This window comes from Leopardus geoffroyi, chromosome D1 (genome assembly GCF_018350155.1).
Source record: "Leopardus geoffroyi isolate Oge1 chromosome D1, O.geoffroyi_Oge1_pat1.0, whole genome shotgun sequence".
In the NCBI taxonomy this organism is placed as follows: Eukaryota; Metazoa; Chordata; class Mammalia; order Carnivora; family Felidae; genus Leopardus; species Leopardus geoffroyi.
In genome coordinates, this window is record NC_059329.1 from 69,670,644 (window position 1) to 69,693,478 (window position 22,835).

Sequence of the window (22,835 nt, forward strand, 5' to 3'; positions counted from 1 at the left end):
CAAAAATTTAAGTAATGATAATAATACCCATTTTGATGAAGAAGCAAGTATTGATGGGAATATAAATTCATATGGTCTTGTTGAAGGACAATCTGCTAGCATCTACTGAAGTTTTAAAGGTGCTTGTACTTGAAAGAGTATATCTATACCAACTTTTCTAGAAAGATGTCCACACAGATGCTCCATAGGAATGTATGAAGGTGTCACTGTAGCATTGTCGGGGGGGGGGGGGGGGGCGGGGGAAGAACCTAAATATTCATTTTAATATTGAGCAGAAAAATTAGTAAATGATGGTACAAATTATGAACTACTATGTGGCATTTTTAATGGGGTAGATAATTATGACCTAAAGTAGAAAAATCTCCCAAGTTATATCCTCAGGAGGAGAAAGCAAATCACAAAATATATATACATGCAGAGAGAGAGAGAAATTATATAAAACAAGTCCATTCTTATACAAAAATAAATGTTAGAATAAATCTATTATAACAATTAGATATTTTTTTACTATGTGAAATTAGAAAGCATCTCACAATTTCTGGCATGTCATAATTTAACTGGTACTGTTTTTTTTTTTCCTTAGATATGCAGATACTTTAAAAAATAGGTGCATCTGGCTGGTTCAATCGATGGAGTCTACAACTCTTGATCTCAGGGTTGTGAGTTCGAGCCCTGCAAAGGATGTAGCGATTACTTACAAATAAAATCTTTAATAAAATAAAATTAAAATAAAATAAAATTAGATGCATATGAGAGCCAGTACAGCACAGACAGATAGATAAATAGATGATGAATAAACAGGTGATAGAAGACCAAATGTTTGCAGCACCTTATCTCTGTTGAATTTTGTACTGTTTGAACTTTTTACAATGAGAATGCATTTGCGAACTACTTGTGTAAACATTTTAAAAATTCTAGTTCTTCTGTTTAATCTTCACTCCCTTAAATCCTCTCTTGTTTTCCTTTTGTTTGCACTTGCCTGACGGATCCCCACCCCATCCTTTTCAACCTTTCAGTATCATTTTACGACATCTTGGGTGAGCAGTCCCTGGATTGCTTTGCTGTTTTTACTCCAACGTGAGCCTTTGCCTATTTTTAAATGGGTTTTAAAAGTGTTGACATAACCATTATGCGGCGTGTTACTTCTGTCATCTTGCCTCATGCCTTACATTTTGTTCTCTATTTTGTCCTTCACTATAGGGATAGTATTTTGTTTGCTTTAATTTCTGCAGTCATTTGGAAACTAGACTTCCTGCTTTAAATTCTCTCGGTGGTGACTAAATTAGGAAGTAATTCTTAAATTCAAATGTAGCAGCCAGCTCTTGGTCAGGAAAATGATTGTCTAGGTATTTCAGGAATAGAAGTTTACTGCCAGGGCCACACAACTTTGGAAGAACGGGGCTGCGTAGGTCGGTGGATCCCCCACCTAGATCTGAGCCAGAAGGTGTGAGGCCACTGTGAAGTTACAGGACTTCACTTTGCACACTTTTGCGGTCACAACCGCCTCAGGAGAACAACGAACCAATCTTCTCAAGAATGTCTCTCCTGGGCAAACTCTAATCCATATGGAGAAGGCGATTCTAGGGACTGTAGTTCTTCCTGGCTTCTCTGGAGCCACGCAGAATGGTAGCAAGTTGTTAAGAGACACCAGAAGAGAACTTGTATTGTTTTATTAAAAAGTGAACATTAACATGGGGCGCCTGGGTGGCTCAATTGGTTAAGCGTCCGACTTCTGCACAGGTTATGATCTCACAGTCCGCGAGTTTGAGCCCCACATCGGGCTCTGTGCTGACAGCTCAGAGCCTGGAGCCTGCTTCCGATTCTGTGTCTCCCTCTCTCTCTGCCCCTCCCCCGCTCATGCCCTGTCTCTCTTTCTCTCTCAAAAATAAACAAACATTAAAAAAAATTTAAAAAAAAGTGAACATTAACATTTCATTCCTCTTTATATGGAATGAGGAATCAAGCATTCTTCCTCGAGCTACGTTTCCCCGTTTCCAGTCATTTTAACTAGACCATTTATAATTACCCATTTTAGTTTTTTATATTTATATTTCTTCTGTCTTCTAGTATAATTTCTTCAGTGTATCCTCTCATTAATACACTTTTTTTTTGCAGCGCCATATTTATTACTCTTCTGTACCCAAAATGGATGCCAATCTGTACTGTATTTTCAATTCCATGGACTCTTTTCTAATTTGGCTGACTGTGTTTTCAAGAAGTCTTTTTCCTATTTAGTACAAGAATTTCAGTAACAGTTACTGAAAACACAAGGCAAGTTGCTTCTAAAAATGTTTTTATTCCATACCCAAAAAGATCTACATCGAAAGGGGAAAATTCTATATCTTACTCTAGAATATTGGGCCATTTTTCTCCTCTTATGTTACATTGATTTTCATAGGTCTGTGTTAATTTTTCCCTCTTTGGTTATCCTTTTAGAGTGAGCTATATTCAGGGCGAGGCTGGAGACTTAAATATAACTCACCCAGTTCCAGGCTGGAAAGAGAGAGGATAGTAGATTTTCAGTTCAATGAATAAGCAGGCACCATATTTGTACATTTTTGTGCACTTGACCTACTTTGAAGGCTTTCTGGACACCATGAAAGATGGATACTTAGGGGAAAAGCTCTCTCTGAAGCACCACCTAATCCATTAAATGTCCACCAATCAAATGGTGGTTTCTGTCCTAGGGTAGAAATTAAAGTATCTGCAGTGACCAGAAATGGAACTCTGATAGGCTGGCTGCAGTGCTGTCTTGCCAAAGAGCCCAGTGTTGTCTGCGGAGAGAGGCTGAAAAGTCAATTCTGAGCCATCGTTAAGGAGATGACTTCACTTTCTCCAGAATCTGGAGAATGCAGATCTCTTGCTCATATATAGGAAGAACTGGCCGGGGTACACAGTGTCCAAATTCTTGGGTCAAATATGAAAAACATGCGATTACCCTGGAAGAAACGAATGGCCATTTATTTGAGCTCCTAAAGATATGAAAAAAAAGAAAAAAAAAAGACATAGGATTAAAAACAAAAGTGGAATCCTTTCCAGGCAGACGGAGCCAAGAAAGGGGCCCAGGTCCTCCCCTTACCCAGAGCACCCTTCAGTCTTGGCATCCTGTGCTTTGAATCAGAGTCATTGTCTGGCTCTAATGCAAACACTGGCTTCATTGTGATTCTGCAGAGAGGCAGCCCCAAATGCACTGCTTTCTACCCGCCTGGGGCTTCTTTGAGCTTATCCCATTGAGCTATGACTCCGGCAACCAGCCAGGAGGGCCTCTATCCAGGGTGGTGCCTTGAGATTTCTGCTGATTTATTACACAAGAGCTGCCAGGTAAATCCCTTTGCTGTCTCATGGGAAATGTCAAGTCAGGGGCAAAGTTTAGGTGCTGTCCAATTGAATCTGGGGGTTTGGGTCAGAATGGATGGTGGCCAGGACCTTCCTGTTTGTTATACATGCTTCTGCGGCTACTTGGATGGACCTCAGACTCCCTGGAAAGTTCTAGAAAAATTCTAGGTTCCACGAATCAAGCGTGCTAAGGGATTTTATTGAAATCTAGGGAGTGATGCAGTACACACTGAAATGGATGAGGTTCTGTGAACTGGACTTCTCTGTGGAGCTAATAAACATGGGGATTCCTCAGCCACATTCCCCGGACTTCTCATCCATAGGTCTGTGGTTGAGACGAGCATTCCCAACGGGCTCTAATGCAGGAGGGTCACGTGACAGCTTCCACTGAGAAAAACAGTGATTTGTGGGGATGTTGGCAAAGTAAACGCTTGGAGCAGTAAAAGCGTATGGACCAAGAATGTGTTCCTCAGGAACTACAAAAGGAAGACTACATCCCGCTCCCACTGGAAGGTCGAGCCCTGCTTTGCACCTAGCCAGATTTCCTCAGAAAGCAGGGTGCCTTGCAGACTCTAATAATATGCATTGCTCTCAGGCGAAGCTCTCCCAAAGGTCAAGGACAGTAGCAAGTAAAGGGAAGAAACCTTTCTTCTGTCAGGTGACTTCAGACTGATGAGCTCAACTGGGAAATCCCAGTGACAGAAACAGTGCGTTGTGATATCAATCAGCGCCCGTCTGCCCACACCCCCCCCCTCCCCCGCTAAGGAAAACTACCCCACCCACATCCCCTGATTTCCAGGTGACCACATGAAGTGCCATAAGAAGGTGCATCCCTGGCCACAGCTGATTAGACCAAGGATGGGCGTCTGAACCCCAGGCAGCCAATTTTCAGGTGACATAGGACGTGAACTGGCATGAAAAGATGAACCAGGCCAATCAGATTACTTCTTCTGGGAATCTGAATTGGGAAACATGCAGAACCCAAACCAGTTACCAGTCAGCCATAGCTTATCAGAAGGTCATATCATGGTAAGAGAGGCTAGGGGAGCTTTGATGAACCATGAGTAGGCAAAGAATGCCGGTGAGGAGGGAGAAGAAAGGAGAGCAGATAAGCAGAGACAAACAAATTCTGAGAAAATGGGAAGAAGAGAAAAATGAGACACCTGGTTAAGAGCACCAGGTAAAAGCAAATGAGAAATCCTCCCCAACTCAAGGAACCTGAAAACTTATATGAGCAAGCTTGAGAGCATCTCCGTTGCTGGCAATGAGAGACACCCATAAACAGTGAAACGGGACTGACATCACACCAAACGTTCGTGTCCCCCAGGGTTCATATGTTGAACCTAATCCCCAAAGAATCAAGATGTCGTCCCTTTGGAAGATGATTAGGTCATGGTGGGGAGGGGCTCGTGAATGCAATTAGCACCCACATGAAAAAGGCCCCCGAGAGCCACCTCATCCCCTTCCACCACGTTGAGGACACTGCAAAAAGACCGCTGTCATTGAACAGGAAAGCAGACCCTCACCAGACACTGAATCTGCCAGCACCTCAATCTCGGACTTCCTGCCTCCAGAATAAACAATTTCTGTTGTCTATAAGCCACCCGGTCTAAGGTACTTTGTTACAACAGCCCCAATGGACTAAGACAAACAGTTAATAAGCTCTTATGGCATGCAAGGTACTCGCTGAGTACTTAATGTATTTCTCATTTCTCATTCTTTCTCAGCTATCTCACAATAGCACTAAAATACATACATTATAGTCCTTGCCTATTCTACTTTATCATCCTTACTTCAGAGATAAGGAAAATTAAGAGATTGTCTAGCTCTTCACTTCCCAGGATGGTAGCCACTAGTCATATGTTGCTCTTAAGCATTCAAAATGTGGCTAGTCCAGGGCCGCCTGTGTGTCTCGGTCAGTTCAGCAACCAACTCCGGCTCAGGTCATGATCTCGCAGTTCACAGGTTTGAGTCCCGCATTGGGATCTGTGCCGACAGCTAAGAGCCTGGAGCCTGCTTCGGATTCTGTGTCTCCCTCTCTCTCTCTGCCCCTCCCCACTCATGCTCTGTCTCTGTCTCCCCAAAATAAATAAACCTTAAAAAAAATAATAAAAATAAAACGTGGCTAGTTCAAATTGCGAAGTGCTGTAGGTGTAAAAGTCACACCAGACTTTTGAAATTCAGCACAAAAATTTTAAAGACAATGTAAAATATCTCCTCCATCATTTTTGGTTGATAACAGGTTGAAATGACATACGTGAAGTATCTGAACATATATCCATTTTTACGTTTGCTCTTGGAAGCCACCACTATCCTATAAAGAAGCTGAACTTGACTACGGAATGGGACAGAGAGAGAGAGAGAGAGAGAGAGAGAGCGGTCATGTGGGGGAGCTCCTTAGTGCCAGACATCTGAACAAAGCCTTCTAGGACCTTCCAGCACAGCCAAAACGGCCAGCTGAACACAGCCTAACGAGTGTCTGAGCCAATGCCATGTGGAGCAAATGACTCAAGCCAAACACAGCCCAAATGGCAGAACCAAGAGAAATAATAAAGCGCTTTTGTTTCAAGCTGCTAAGTTTGGGGGTGGTTTGTTACATAGCAATAGATAATTTAAGTGTGCCTTCTGTAGGCAACACCCTATGATAGACAGACCCCTGGGGCCGTTCAGCCCCTGCTAGTTAAGCACTCCCTGCTGGTTGACAGCCGCTGCCCAGATTTCAGATGAGACCTTTGAGTGGTTGCCTTTCCCCGTTGGGTACCTCAGGGCCCTTTTCTTCCCCACCGAGCCTGGTGAGGAGAGAGGCAGCCATCCCAGCTCTCTCTCCTGGCACCCCTTAGAGACAGGTCCACAGGACTAGCTGCCAACAGGAGCCCGCGGGAAAGCAGGTCACAAACACGAAGAAGTAACACGGATGCTGGACTCTTACAAGTTTTTATGCTTCATTGGGCCGGACTTTCTGATATCTCACAAAATGTAGTAAACAAGAGTGGGTGGACGCCGTTCACCTCCACTTTCTTTTCTAAGGATGGGGCTCGCCTCCCCTGGCCCCCTTCCGACTCTGTATACCAAAGTTCCTTCCAGGCCAATTTTTTCCCCATCATCATCCAGGCACAACAATAGGTTCTCCTTTGTCTCAAGTTGGCCACTTGCTTTTCTGGGGCTTTCGTGCCTGGGTGACACCCACTTGATTAGACATTTGCCCCTGGTGGGCTCAGAGCCCCTCATTTACATTTCCCCACAATAGTGAATGGCTTACAGGCCGGTTGAATGAAATACAGTTGCTAAATAGCTAGTGATTGAGCCAGAAAGGCGCCCTTTAAAGGTCGTCCTTGGAGCATTTCAAAGCTGTGGACCACCTTTGAAAGTCAAGGCAGTGTGAGAACACTAGGAGCAACTCAACCTTGCCTCGTGCAGACATTTCGATGGCCACTTCCCACCCAGGTCTTCATCGATGACCCCGGGAGAAAGGATTTAGTAGTTAAAACCAAAGCCACAAAAACAGCGTCACCATTTAAATTCTACATAGAGTCCATGCATAAAACAAAAATCACATATGGTCGCAATTATCCTTCAATGCCTGTGAATAGAGCAGACATTGTTGTGTGTTTACAACCCTGAGTAGTAATTCTTAATAGCGTTGGAAGTTCAAGACCGCTGAGTTACAAACAAAAGGGAGGAATAAAAGTAACGTCGATGCATAGATGTCTGTTTTCAAAGCATTTCACATTTAAGACAACTGCTAAATTCCCAGCCACACTCTACACATCTCTAGCGGGAAATGAGGGACAGGTGGAGAATAACAGAAGGTCAACACTCAGCACAGTGAGATGCTGTGCTCTCTGCTGTGTATCAGCTCATGCAAACTTTACATTCAGAATCACCCCTATTTTACAGAAGAGGAAACTGAGGTATACAGAGGTTGTGGAACTATCTGAGGTTTCCTACTAGCATGGGCTCCCAAGGGGCCGTAGTAAATGAGTTCCTGATGAAGGAAATGTAGGATCTCAATAACTGGAACTGAGAGATGGGGACGGATATTTGGGGTGAGAGACACCCCGTGAGCAAAGGAATAGAGATGGAAAATACAGGGCAGGTCTGGACGATATGTTTTTGTGGTTGGGTCACGGTGAGGTGACGTGGGCTGGGGGAAGGGTCAAGAAAGAATTCTTGACATGTTTTTGGTGCAAACAGGTGTTTTTAGTGAACCCCGGGACAGGGCCTGTGGGAAGAGTTGCACAGGGTTTATGAAGAAGGATTAGTTATATACTTTTATGTTGGGGGTGGGGGGTGGTGGTGAGTGCAGTGGCTTGAGATAAAGGAAGTTTCCAAAAGGATGTTCATAAGCTAAAGAAGACTTTCAGGATCCTGGAGGTCGGCTATTGTCAAGCTAAGGTTGCTTTTTGCCTCTAGCAAAGCATGAACATTAAGACAGTTGAGTTCCTTGGGGAATGTCATATTCTGCCTGTGTCAAATCTTTGTCAAAGGGCTGCAAAGTGTAAGGAAATGTAATTTTCTCTACATTTCTTTTGCCTTTGTTCTTCTCATCCAAAGGATGAGTGAGATCTGGCATAGGAATCTAAGGCTGGATAACCTGGTAATGCTAGATTTACGTGCCACCTTGGCTGGGCCATGGATGCCCAGATATTTGGTCAAATTTTATTCTGGCTGTTTCGATGAGAGTGTTTCTAAATGAGATCAATATTTAAATAGGTGGACCTTGAGAAAAGCAAATTTCTCTCCCTAATGGGGTTGGACCTCGTTTAACTAGTTGAAGGCCAGAGTACAACAAAAAGATCGGCCTCCCCCAAGCAAGAGAGAAGACTCCAGCAGCCTGCTTCAGACTTCATCTGCAACATCATCTCTTCCTGGTTCTACAGGGGACAGCTTTCAGACTAGAATTGCAACATCAACTCCCTAGGATCCCCAGCCTGCCAACCCACCCTGCGGATATTGGACTTGCCAGCCTCTGTAATTGCCAATACCTTATAATAGATCTGTTTCTCTCTCTATACACATCCTATTGATTCTGGTCTTTAGAGCCAAACCGTGGGAGAATCACAGAACTTGAGATGTGGAAAAAATCCTTTAGATCTCCCTCATTAGAACAATAGAAGAAGGGAGGGCCGCTTGGGTGGCTCAGTCGGTTAAGTGTCTGTCTCTTGGTTTCAGTTCAGGTTTGTGGGTTCGAGCCCCGACAGCTGTCAGTGCAGAGCCTGCTTAGGATTCTCTCTCTCCCCTTCTCTCTCTGCCCCTCCCCCACTCACCCTCTCCGTCGCTCTCAAAATAAATAAACAAAAAAACAAAAAGAAACGTTAAAAAAAAAAAAAAAAAACAGTAGAAGGGAAAGAAGACCATGTCTTAGAGACTTCCAGTGGCTTGTGAAGACCACGCAGACAGTAAACAGATGTGGGCTAGCTGCTGGCTTGGAACTCCCTTTCCAATCTCTTTTTCACTGTCCCCTTTGACTCACACACAGGATGCAGGTGGAGTTGGTGAGGGGACAGAGCTCTCCTGTGTGTTTCCCAAATACATTCTCTGCTTTCCTTCTCCAAACATGGCATACTATTGGTGTTGGCTCCAAACAGCCAGTGGTGGCCGCCACGGCACATGCCCATATGTCACTATCCCGCGATGCCAAGCACCTCACAGGTAGGTTGTGCCCAAGAGCAGGCCAGGAGCCAAGTCGGGCAAGCAAGGAGGTCCCTTCTTCTCAGCCTAACCAGCATTGACGGCTTCCTCTCCTGGTGTGATTTTAGGATTTCCCATTCTCCTCCCTACCGCATTTCCTGCTTAAAATAACTTTTTTTCCCAAGTCACTTTGGCTGCTCTCTGACTCAGGCAAAACTAGAGAGGCAAAGAAAAATAAAAACCGGTCAGTTCTTTTGGCCCATAGGTCACGCTACAGAGACACCAAATAATTACCTAATCCTGAACCTCACCCACTCTGCCCCTATCACAGCCCTGAATGTTTGAATGTTTTGCTTGCATTGTTCAAAGACCAGCTTCATCAAGTTCAAATTTATACCTTCTTGATGGGAAGGACAGGTGTAGGCAAGAGTTATGGCTCTTGTATGCGGACCACTCCGGACAAAAGTATGAGACATCTCTGCATTGCCCATTGCTTGTCCCCACCTATGTTTCAAACCTACTGGTCTTCCCAGCTGCAAATTTTTTGCTCCAGTCAAACCGGTCTCTTGATTGTTCCCTAAACTTGCCTTGTGTTTTGCAACTAGAAACCTTTGCCCCCACCACCTGCCCCCATGGGATGTCTTCCGACCTAGCCAAATCAGATTCATTTCACCCTTATTCAACGCCAACGGCAGGTCGGCATTGGGCCAGCACCTACACACGTGTTATCTCATCCTGCAAGGTCCAGCAGAAATTCTTCTTATCTGTGAAGCTTTCTGGGACTCTCCCAACTGGAAGTGACCATTTCCTCCTTTCTCTTATGCTTATTTTCTGTACTACTCATTTGGCACTTAATGCGTCGTAGAACTTTATAATCATTCACTCATTCATTTTATTTAAACAAGTACTCACTGAATGACTATTATGTTCCTGAAACCGTGGTAGGTGCTGGAGGTACAAAGATGAAGAAGACACCCTCAGTTGTCTTCATGAGACTCCGTCTAGTGGTGAAAACCGGCACATGAGGAGACAGTTGTCATACGATATGGCGGATGCGGGTCCAAGAAGGTTTCCTATGTCATCTCTGTCCCGGTTCAGTCTTGATGAATGAGTAGAAGTTGTTCAGGCGAAGGTTGGGAGAAAGGATGTTTTTAAGAAGGACAGAAGGGGGCGCCTGGGTGGCGCAGTCGGTTAGGCATCCGACTTCAGCCAGGTCACGATCTCGCAGCCCGTGAGTTCGAGCCCCGCGTCGGGCTCTGGGCTGATGGCTCAGAGCCTGGAGCCTGTTTCCAATTCTGTGTCTCCCTCTCTCTCTGCCCCTCCCCCGTTCATGCTCTGTCTCTCTCTGTCCCAGAAATAGATAAACGTTGAAAAAAAAAAAAAATTAAAAAAAAAAAAAAAAAAGAAGGACAGAAGGACATGGGCCCAGAGCTGGGGAACAGCAGAGTGCGTAGAAGGAGATTGTAAGCAGCCCCCTCTTGCCAGGGCAGAGAATGTTGCTAAAGCACAGAATGTGCAAGACATAATGGGAGAGTCTGGAATACCAGGCTTAGAAGCTTGGATTCATCCTGGGGGTTGTGGTGTGCCATCGAGGGTTTTAAGCAAGGGATCCACCCAAAATTGGCAGTTCAAGATCACTCTGACTACAATGTGAAGAATGGAGAGATTTGAGGGAGGGGGCTGTAAAAAGGCTGTGGTGAGAACCTAGGCAAGAAATAAGAGGGCAGTGATATCTGCCCCAGGAATAAGGATGCTAGATTTGAGAAATATACAAGATGTGAGATCATATCAAAGTCAGAGCTTTGAAGGGCTTCACAACTACAAGTGTAGAATATAAATATAATGCAATGTAGGGAATCCATTATGGAGATTGCAAAAGTGTTGTCAGGGGAGACAACTGTCTGTTGTCAGGCTGAGACTGTCTTAAAAATATAAAACAGCTCATAGATTCGTCATTCTTATAACCTGGATATTTGTATGCATCAAATCTTTTCTCCTAGACTGTAGGCTCCTTGAGGGCAGGGGCCCTGAAAACGCTAAAGCACATCTAGCTCTTGTGACAAGCCAAAGCCTCTGCTCTCCCTGTTCGAAGGAGGTAGATTGCATCCTGGGGAACCACGTTGTACAGCGGGCAGACCAAGAGTTTCTGCAGCAGGGGCAAGGCAGGGAAGAAGAACCAAGACATGTTTCTAACAAACCATGAGGGGGATAGCCAGATCACAGCTGGAGCCAGGCAAGGCCAAGTCCACATCTTTATTCTGCCACCAGCCGAGTTGTGTGATCTTGGGCAAGTAAAATTCTCTTAGCCTCACCTCTTTTATCTATTAAATGAGAATAATATTACCCGCCTCCCCAGGTCAATTTCAGTACCATGTGAAATAATAAGTGGACACCTTCAGGCACGTACCTGGTACTGAGGGAGCCCTCATTGTTATAGGCATAGGTGTCAAGGTGTCGGTGTCTTTTCTTGTCTGTTCCCCTCACTGCTCTGTGGGACCTCTGAGGGCAGAGACTATGTCTTACTCATGGTTTACTCCCATCTTCTACCGCAGTGCCTGGCACACAGTAGATGTTCAACGAGTTCGTTGAATGAATTTGTATTATACTTACAGTGTTATCTCAGAGCCCGGCCAAGGGCTGTTATTCCAGATTCACAGCTTACCCCCTGAAAGAGCAAAGCCAGGATACAAATTTGACTACGATCAAAGGGGCAGAGATTATTCTAATACAAAGTAGAGCATTAGGTTCTCTGAAGCTTGATCCTGTTCTTCCTTTCTTTTCCTCCTCTCCTCTTCCTGTCTCGTTCCGTTCTACATCTTGGTCCAAGGCCATCTCATTTGCTCACATGACTTAGACCTATATGTTGATGGCTTTCCAAATGTATGTCTCCAGCCCTGACCTCTCTTCTGACGTCAAGATCAATGGATCCAACTGCCTCCTTGACATCTCCACCGGCAATTTCATGTCTAAAATTGAACCTCAGACATTCCACCTAAACCTGCTTTTCTTCCAGCATGGCGCTTCTCATTAGGTGGCACCATTATCCACCCAGATGCCCAAACTCTTCATCTGGGACCTGCAACACCTCCTTCTCCCTCAGTCTCCACATCCAATAAAGTGCCAGACCTCCAAAGTCTATCTAGGCCCTCTCCTCTGCTCACAATCCCTATATTCAGCACCATCATTCACACGGAGAGGGTACAACTCCTCTTGTTGGCCATTCTTGCCTTCTTGCTTCTGTTTTTAGACTGGGGCCAGAGGAATATTTAGAATTACATATCAGACCACATTATGTATTTGTGTGAAAGCCTTTAAAGGCTTCCATTACACTTGGGGAGTTTCTCAAAATGCTTACCACACGTGACTTGACAGTCCTTCATGACTGGACGTCCTACTGTACCCCTCCCTCCCTCTGCTTCCTCGTCGGCCTCCCTTCAGTTTTGCAAACACCCCATCCTTCTCCAGCCATGAGGGCTTCAAATCTACTGTTTTTCATGGAAGGCTCCTACCCATCCTACTCACTTGGGTCACTGACAATTTCATCTGCTCATTTTAAATGTTCATTCCTCAGCAGGGCCTTTCTCCTTCAAGCACACATCACAGTTCTTCCATAACCCTCTTATTCCCTTACAGCACTTAACACAATTTACAAATATACTCATTTGTGTGTTTGACATCCATCCCCTCAGCCCCACCCATGTGCACGCTTCTCCCGTGTTACCCATCGCCTTGTCTCTGGAGCCCAGCACAGAGGGCTTGGTGCACAGAACATGGTAGGTTTTTGTTGAATGAATGTGGTAAAGGCTGTGAGAAGCAGGCAAGCCAGAGGTTGGGATTGTGCAGTGGAGGCAGGAGGACCTCTGAATGGTGGTGCAGAGAAGGCTTCCAGGAAGGTAAGGATTTGGCGGAAGGTTTGAAAAATGGGTGGGATGGAACCATCCAGGGTGAGTGAGAATAAAGGAGCCGGTGGAGGAGCTTTCCATGTGGCTAGACAACCTGGTAGGAGAAACCCCAGTGGGTTGTGAGAAATGGCGGGTAACCAGGATGTCTGAAATATAGGGCTTGGGACAGGAGGTAGACTGGAAAGGGTGTGCAGAGAGCTGGCTTAAATCTCCAGGAGGTGCTGATGGGTGGCCAACAGGTGTCTCCTGAACCAGATGGCCCTTCTCTTTCTGGAGGGATTGTTCACAAACACTTGTGTCCCTTCATGAGCTTTCAGGAAGGAGTTAGGGCCTAATACGGTTCAGCCCCTGCCGCTCCCTGCCCCACCCCAGCCCCAGGCATCTGGTTGGTAGGTTTGGGCCAAACCCTATTTGCAGTGGAAATGGAATGTTGCTTATTTTATGATGTTAACTGTTTCATCTAGTTCCACATTAGAAAACTTGAGACTTTGGACAATTTATAGGAAAAAAAATTAGGACAGAATTCAAACAATTCTTCCACAGGCATTTGACTCGTGTTCGAATCATGTCCAGGTGTGAACCCTCTTGACTCACCATTGAGGCCTCTAGAAAAATTCGTCCAGCTACACACATGACTTTCTGAGCTTGTTGAAAACACATGCGTGGCTCCTCTATCCAATGGATTGATGTTTAATTATTTTTTTAATCTTTATTTTTGAGAGAGAGAGAGAGAGAGAGAGAGAGAGAGAACGAGTGGGGGAGGGGCAGAGACAGAGGGAGACACAGAATCTGAAACCAACTCCAGTCTCTAAGCTGTCAGGACAAAGCCCGACACGGGGCTCGAACTCACAAACCGAGAGATCATGACCTAAGCGGAAGTCGGACGCTTAACCGACTGAGCCACCCAGGTGCCCCTGGATTACTGTTTTAAAGGGACATTTATTAAGTGTTTTACCACTTACCCTGTTAGGTGCTTTCCATGTGTTACCTCATTTAGTCCCCACCCTCATGCCATCAGGGAAGCACTCAGATTTATCTTGTAGATAAGGAAACCAAGCTCAGAAGGATTAAGTAACTTGCCCCACATCACACAGCTTGTAGGCGTGAAGGCTGCATTTGAATGGAAGTCTGTCTGGCCTACATCCTGTGCTCTCAGCTGGTAAGTAAGCTCTGTGGCTCTCCAAACGCAGGGCATAGTGACTGGGTTTGGGGGAACCATAAGGATTGCTTTTTAAGGAACTTTTTTTTACTTTAAAATAATTACAGACTCACAAGAAAGTTGCACAAAATGTGCACTTGCATAGCTGTAGTACAATATCAAAAACGGGGGATTGACAGCTCAATCCAGAGTTGTGAGTTTGAAATTCAGATTTCACTAATTTTACCACCCAGGTTATTTTTTAAGTGGCGTGAAGCTTTCGAGGGTAAAACCAAACCAACAAACAAAACCTGCACACTTTATGAAAGGTCCTTTTGAACTCCTTCTGCCCTGGGCCCTTGAACTCTCACTGATGTCCTAGGCTTCCTGAAACAGCAGGTCTGAGGAGGGGAGGAATCAATACACAGAGAGATCCATTTCTGCCATCATGGGCTCCAAGGAAATGCTATATGCCATGGGACCTCACTGAATCCATGCTGCTTTAACAGGAGAGGGCTTCCAGCAGGGGAACCCAGAGGGACCTGGTCAGACTGCCTGAGTCTGGTTGTTTGGAGGCCTCTAAAACCCTTGGGGCTACCTAAGACCTGGCTCAGCCAAAATGTCTCTTTGCTCCCATTGTCTGTCTCCTGGCAGCTGATGATAAGTGATAAGCATGGGAGATAAAACAGGTTTGGGGCTGTGAACCTGCCTGAATCACTGGCAGCCAACCAGGCCATTTTTATCTGGAAAAACTCCCCCCAGGACAGCCCAAATGAGTGTTTGGGAACCTGACTCAGGGAACAATGGCGGGAAATGGAGGCCCAAGCTTGGGCGTTAGGGCCCTGCCACCCACACTCCCCTTGCACTGTTATTCCTGGCGAAAACAGAGATTTGCTTTCATTCAGACAGACTCTGTGGGAAGAGGTGCAAATGAGGTTTTAAAATTAAAAGGAAGTAGTATGATGACAAGGGAAGTGATAGGAGATTATTTTCCAAGCTTCAGAGATTTCATTATAAATGATTCTGAGAACTCCCTCCCCGGGTATATAATGACAGCCGTACTAGTAACTATGGTAGCTCCTTGCCCACCAGGCCAGATGTCGAAGCCACATCGGGGGTTAATTTCCTTGCCACACGGTTTCATTTAAGAATTTGAGAGACCCCAGAACAAAGGAGAAGTCAGACCTTAATGATGCAGGAGACGGTCATCCTTCTTGGTGTGGCCATAGGGCGATTGGGTTCTGGCCCCAGGTAAATCTGGTTTACTCATCTTTAACCCTGTGGAGGAGGCCATCCAGTTAGACTGACATGCACCGATGTTGCTAGAGATGACTGCTGTACCAAATGCTCAAAATCTCTCCGTTATGGTTGTGTTGCCCCCAAATTCGCATGTTGGAGTCCTAATTCAGTGCCTTAGAATGTGACCTTATTTGGAAATCATTGTGGATATAATTAGTTAAGGTGAGTAGAGGAGAGGAGGGTGGACCCTAATCCAGTACATAAAGAGGGGAACTTTGGACACACACACACACACACACACACACACGGAGAACACCATGTGAAGATAAAGGCAGAGACAGGGGTGATACTTCTCAAGGAAAGGTGAAGACGGCCAGCAAACCATCAGAAGTTGAAGAAAGGCATGGAACAGATTCTTCCTCAGAACCCCTAGAAGGCAACTGCTCTGCCAAACCCCTGCCCTCAGACTTCTAGCCTCCAGAACTAGGAGACCATAAATTTCAGTCCTCAAAGCCATCCAATTCCCACTACTTTGTTAAAACAGCCCTAGCAAACCAATAATACTCTCTCAAGAATTTTGTTTTAGAAACTTGCTCAGAATTGATTTCAAGGTCACTGGCTCATGCTGTGTGAAGTCCACCTGCCTTCCACTCTCAGTATTGGAGTGGATCTTGCCATATTTATTTTCCCAACACTTCTGTTCTCAATAACGCCTATAAGCAAAAACAAAGCAAATACCCCAAAAATGTTTGCTGGTGATTATGCTTAAATTAGAGCCAGTCAGCTCTTTCTGAAAACTAAAAACAAAAACCAGAACTAAAACCTAGATGTACGCCATTCAGGAGATATTTCCTGCTGGTTCTTAGTCCAAACGGGTGAGGAAACACTAATGGTGGAAAAGTACCACTGTGTTCTCAGCAGGCACATCACACCTGCATTGGGCATAAACAGCTCCTTTCCCCTGGTTCTCGGATGCACAGAGAAGGGAGAGGCTCTCTACAGACCCAGGGGAATAACTTGCGGGCAGAAAGATGACCTAAGGAAATGACAGAAGCTGCACAAACATGATCCACAGCCCTGGTGGTGGTGGGGAGTCCTTTCATTGCAACCATCCCAACAGTGCCCTTCAGCAGAGACAACCAGGACCTGGGCTCCAGCAGGCCCTAGAAGGAATCCCTGTGACCAGAGGTCACTGGGGCACATATCTCTATAGCCATGGGGTCCTGGCACTTGTGGCCCAGCTCCAAACCTTACTTGCTCTGGAGTGCTGGCTAGACATAGATCAGTTAATCTGGAAGACACCACTTGGAACCCCTAGGACTTCCTGTTCTGTTTTGAGATCCTCTTGGGGCCCCCTCTTGGAGCGTAGGTTGGACTTGGGCAGTTGGCTACACGGGTGAACAGAAGGGAGAACAGACTTCTCCTTCCTCCTGTTTCCCCGTGTTCCCTCATGCCTGACACACAGCCTTGCTTGGCCTTTGCAAGGTCCTCTGCTTTCCCACCTAAAGGTGAATGGTTTTGTTACAGGTGGGACAACAGAGAGGTATGCAGGTGTGGGGAGTGGGAGAGGGGGTTCTGCCAGCAGGCTGGGTCTCTACATTCCTCCCAGTGGGACTGGGTTTAAAAGATCAGAGCTGTGCCCTTTGAGGAAACAGCCAGAACTCTCCTCCCCTTAAGTGGGAAACCTCTGGTCCTCACCACAGCTGTTCTGACCTGGCTTGTCTCCAGCCTCCCTCTCAGATGACCCATTCTCTGAAGGGTGCCTGGGGCAAAAGATAGGGAGACCCCCAGGGAGTGCCTGAATGGTCCAGCACCACCCAGATGCTCACCCAGCTGGAGAACTGACCTCCATAAATGGCACCACCCCTTTTGGCCACGGATTCACTCATTGATCCAACAGGGTCCACCTTGGAGGCTTTCCAGAATCCCTTTTCTGTCTAGCTTCCCGCCCTTTCACCTCCTCCATAGTCACCTTAGTCTTCTCACCTCTCTTTCCCTGCCTGGCCCCACCTCTATCCCCAGAAGGTATAGGTCTCATCCACGGGTGCCTGGGCACCCCAGCAAGAGGCTTAAGTCTTCCAAACTCTGCAGCATATGACATCAACACAAACCTTTCCCTGGCTACTGGTGACTGCCCTTCCTAACTCAGCTCAGATGTTTTTAGGCCAACAAAATCTGTTTGTTTAAACTGTCGTACAGGAAAACCCAGGCAGAGGTGAGAAGGGAGGAAAACCCTGTCCTGCCACAGAAGCAGAGCAGCAAAGAAATCCCAGCCCAGCTGCACACCCTGAAGCAGCGACCAGAACTAGGCACTCGGCAGGCACACTGGCCCTGGCCTCACAGCTGCAGCTCAACCTTCCCAGCAGGGCACACAACGGGTTAAGGAACTACATTTCAACGAGTACTGTGGCCTGAAACTCAAGCTCCCAAGGTCTCTTTCAGAGTCCAGGGCCAGGGAAGTGTCTATTGTCAACAAATGCCACCACCGGACCAATAGCAGGCCAGAGTGTGGTTCTGAGATAGGGGCCTCTGCGTGTCACCAGGCAACGGGCACAAAGAAGGCTGGATCAACCAACCGCCCAGCAGACGGTGACAGTGCCCCACAGCCCCCCTGCACCTCCAGCTCCAGCAAAGCCAGGTGGGAGAGCCACTCATTCCCAGAGTCCCCCAAGATCACATTACCATCAGCCTCACGATTTGGGGGGAAAGGAGATGGTGTAGAAAAGGCTTTATTTGGAAACTCTAGTACAATTTGGTTTATTAAGAGCTGGGCTGATGGCAAAGGTGAAGATTTTCAAGTGAAAAGGAAGTAAATGTTGCTGCAAACCATAGCAAGGCTCATACACCTTTCCTTTGCTCCCTTCCTACAAGTCAGGAGATGGCCACAACCCCAGGATCCCTCACCCAGACCTCCTGGCTTTCCCTGGGGAATGCTGGGTGGGATGCTTGTGACACATTTACTAAATTAGGCTAGAGGAGAATGTAAGGTGAAACCTAAGAATGTTTGTTTCTCATTCCTACAAAGTACACTCCCTTCCTGTCACAGAGCCAGAGCAGGTCCAGCCATCACCCAGGCAAAGCCTTCTGATCTCCAACGAATGGAGACTTGAAGAAACATTTTTATTTCATCACATACATCTTCATTCAACATTTAGAGCAAAATAGGGCCTCAGCTAGGTGCTGGGGATGCAAAGATGAGCTGGTCATGTTTCCCACATGGTCTGACCTTCCCCAAAGGTTCACCATCTTACCCACCCTATATGCTGAAGACACAGATCTATCCTCCCAGCCCAGCCCATACCCCTCCTCTCCTAAGCACCAACCCAATATATCAAGTAGTTTTCTAGACACTTCCTTGTGGTTTTCCACAGGGCCCCACGCTCAAGGCTTCATCTCTCTACCACCAAACTGGTTTTACCACATGAACTCTTTGCATTAGTGGATGATACCACCCCTCCATGGGGTTGAAATGTGCCCCCCTGAAATTCAAATATTGAAGCCCTAATCTCCAGTACCTCATAATGTGACCTTATTTAGAAATAGGGTTGTTAGAGATGTAACTAATTAAGATGAGGTCGTACTGAAGTAGAGTGGGTCTATTCCAATATGACTGGTGTCCTTATAAAAAGGGGAAATTTGGATACACACACAGGAAGACACCATGAGAACAGACCTAGGGAACAGAAAACCATCTATAAGCCAAGGAACACCAACGGCTACCAGAAGCCAGGAAAGAGGACTGAAACAGATCCTTCCACAGAGCCTTCAGAAGGTACATGGCACAGCCAACACTTTGATTTCAGACTTCCAACCTCCAGAATTGTGAGACAATAAATGTCTGTTGTTCTAAGCCATCCCATTTGTGGTACTTTATGACAGTAGCCCTAGGAAATGAACACTACCTCCATTAAACATTGTCCAAGAAAGGAGCCTGGAGGGATGCCTGGGTGGCATGGTTGGTTGAGCATCCAACTCTTGATTTCAGCTCAGGTCATGATCCCAGGGTCAGGCTCCATGCTGAGCATTGAGCCTGTTTGAGATTCTTTCTCTCTCTCCCTTTGCCCCTCTCCCCAGTGCTCTCTCTCTCTCTCTCTTTCTTTCTCTCTTCTCTCTTGGAAGAAAGAAAGAAAGAAAGAAAGAAAGAAAGAAAGAAAGAAAGAAAGAAAGAAAGAAAGAAAGAGTGAAAGAAAGAGTGAAAGGAAGGAAGGAAGGAAGAAAAAAGAAAGGAGCCTGGAAGCTTCCATTGTGTCCTCCCCTCCATCAACATTTCCACTCTCCACCTGTAACCAACAATAAACCACTAAACATTGCCCATTACACCTGCAGGACACCTTGTCACCAGCCCACTTGTCTTCATTCCTGCTGTCCTCACCTTGGAGCAGGCTGCCATTATTTCAACAAAATCATTCCTAACTGCTGCCCCTGCCTCCAATACCACCTCCTGCCTAGCTCTTCCTCAAATTCCAGCTGGAGTCATATTTCAATGTGCAAAGAGGAGATGCCTCTTCCCTCCTTAAAAGATGTTCCCCCTTGCTATTAGAATGGAGTTTTCTTCCCCTACAGGGCTCAAGAAGTAATGGGTAATGTGACCCCTGGTTCCCTCCCTGTCCCCATCTCTTGCCAGTCTCTTTCCAGTAGAGTCCTCCAGCAGTCCCAAGCTTTTTTCTCTTCCTTAAATGCACCAGGTTCTATCTGACCACCAACACTTACATATGCTGTTCCCTCTGTCTAGAACCCATTTCCCCACCCTCTTCATCCACAGGCTTTTACTTAAATTGCATTGTAATTGCCTCTTTTTCTATTAGTGTCCCACCTCGATGGTAAGCTCCTAGAGTGGAGTAATTCCATCTATTTTTTTCATGGGTATATCTACAGTGTCTGGCATGGTGCCTGGGACATAGTAGGTGCCCACCAATCATTTGCTAATTGGCCAACTTGTAGACAAAAATGCAACTCCTATCCACGATGAGCTCAGTCCAGAGGGAAGATAATAGTGTGGACAAAGAAGTTCAGTAACACAGAAATAAGACCCGCCTTTGACTCAGCCTGAGGAAATCAGGGACATTTCACACAGGCAATACCATTTAAGTTGGGCCTTTAAAAATGAGTAGGAATTGGCCAGAATGGAGAGGGAGCAGGGTAGGGAAACTCATTTTAGGCAAAGAAGATGCCAAGGGCATGCTTAGGAAATTGTGGGAATATTTTGTGTGCCCAGAACATGATTCAGCAGATATGGGCTGGGGGCAATGGACTATGAATCTTGCAAGGAACTTATTTTTGCATATAAACCTCAACTTTTCTTAGACATGAAAGAGCAAAAAGTAAGTTTGTGATCCCTTTTTATAGTCAAGGAAGGGGATCTAAGTCCAGAAGCGCTGTTCCCTGAAAATCCTAATTCTGTTTGTTCCTGGATGTAAAACGTTTACCTCTTCAGAGCTCCGGCTAAATATTACATTTCTTTCTTTTTTTTTTTTTTTTTAACGTTTATTTATTTTTGAGACAGAGAGAGACAGAGCATGAACGGGGGAGGGGCAGAGAGAGAGGGAGACACAGAATCAGAAGCAGGCTCCAGGCTCTGAGCCATCAGCCCAGAGCCTGACGCGGGGCTCGAACTCCCGGACCGCGAGATCGTGACCTGAGCCGAAGTCGGACGCTTAACCGACTGAGCCACCCAGGCGCCCCTAAATATTACATTTCTGCTGAAGCTGAGCATCCGGATAAAAACAGCTGGGACCACAACTGCATCCACTTTCCCCTACCCCAACACCCCTCAAACTCCTGACTATTCTCAAAAGAACACAGGTTGAGTGAGTAAATGTCTAACTCCTCCAAATGTCCTGGGGGATGGAGGGGAGGGGAGACTTTCTGGGGATACCCTTTATCATTCTGAAATCTCTCTGGCTCTAATCTAATTTCAGTTCCTCTTGTTAGTCTTTTCATATATAAAGAATAATCTGTCTATATCCCCTGCATAAAATCATTTCCTATACTTGAAAGCAAGAATTAAACCACCCTTTGCCTTCTCTTCTCCAAAGAAAACAAATTTGCTTCCTTAACTGTTTTCTTGCAGAATCTATCGTCTCTTTGCCAACCTTAACTCCTTAACATCATTCTAATATTTCCCTCTCTCTCTCTCTCTCTTTCTCTCTCTCTCTCTTGGAACCAATGTATGGACCAGAACAGGAGAGAAATCATAGAGCCAAGATAGTTTTTCTTAAGATAGATGGGTGACCTGGCATAGCAAGAAAAAGAGTCCCTTCTGCACAGGAATATCTGCATGGTCCAACACAGTTCAAGTTCAACCCAGGGAAACATATGTCTGCTGTTGCACATAGCGTGAAGCCTGAGAAGGTGTGCACGGGATAAAGGAAGCCGGCTACCATGCCGCCACCCATGGATCTATAGCCTGGAGCCAGCGCTGTGGTCAGAACATGGACAGGTGAGTCTGAGCACAGGCACACACACAGCTCAAGCCCAAGGGTCAGCAGTGGCCCAGCAGTGGCCCAGAGCTACGAAGTCATTTTTTGTGGTACAGGAGTGAGACATCATAATCAGCATGTTAGTACTGTTCAGGCAGCTCAATCTCATGTGAAAGAAATACCATGCCAGCCAGCAGAAGTAATTGGATTGCCAAGCCGTTTTCCAGGGAAAAGGAAAAGGGACATCTGGTTGACCTCATGGATGGGGTAGAGGGTCAGAGATATTCCCCAAGAGAAGAAATAAGGACAAAGCCCACTCAGATCCCATCTGGAATCAGGGCGCCCCACCTGGACAGCACTGCTGGCTCTGCCTGGTTCCCAAACACTAGAAAGGCACTTAAAACATTTTAGGAAAGTCACTCTAAAGTGTGTGTGTGTGTGTGTGTGTGTGTTGATGCATGGAGGTCCAAAGGTGTGAGGCCTGGGCAAGGGCTTCTTTTTATCAGAGTCTAAGGAAAGTACAGGCTTGAATTCAGGTTGGGGTGACTTCAAATCACTCATCCTGACCATTATAAAATATTGGGAACCATACAAATCATAGCTTTTTATGACAAAGCTAACATGTCAAGCTTTAGAGAATAGAGAGGAAGCTGTGGGTATACCTGCTACATTGTCCCCTTCCTCCTTGTCCTGTCAAATGTTCTATTCCTGCCCCCCATCTGCTCTCGTCAACCTTGCCTTCCCAGTAGGTCCTACCTCCGTCATCCTTCTGCCCTTCCTCCTTCACTTTGCTCTGGGTGAGACGGTCCCATAACTCGGAAGCCAGGCACGAGGCGCTTCACTTTCTGGTCGCATAGGGCTGGAGTGGAGGGTGCATAGGGCAGGATTTGTTGAGCAAGCCAGAGTCAGGCAGAGACTAACTCTAGGGCAGGGCAGGGCAGGATCTAGAAGAACAAATTGAAGATTAGGGTTATTTATGTGTCCATTTCCAGCCCTAGGCAGTGACTACTTCCCGGGAGGGACCTGCCTGCTAGTCTATCTTCTTGCATCCCTTGTGCCTTGAACAATGCCTGTCACCATGTTTGTGATAAATGAGAGGATAAAAAGATGAAGGGCCCTGCCTTTGCCTGTTGAGATTGGCTCAGGACTTGGGGCAGGCTCGACTCTGTA

The 22,835-nt window shown here is 46.1% G+C and overlaps 1 long non-coding RNA gene across 2 annotated transcripts; it reads right to left on the reverse strand.

Annotated features, from left to right (window-relative positions):
- Nucleotides 1-10,383: 10,383 nt before the first annotated feature.
- LOC123601396 lies at nt 10,384-22,602 on the reverse strand. 2 transcript variants are annotated; one of them, XR_006714086.1, is made up of 4 exons: nt 22,422-22,602; nt 15,193-15,285; nt 11,578-11,632; nt 10,384-11,466 (listed from the first exon to the last, which is right to left on the reverse strand). It is a non-coding gene; the product is annotated as an uncharacterized LOC123601396 (long non-coding RNA). The 2 variants fall into 2 exon arrangements; XR_006714085.1 differs by having other exon boundaries at nt 10,384-11,632.
- Between the last annotated feature and the right edge of the window lie 233 nt (nt 22,603-22,835).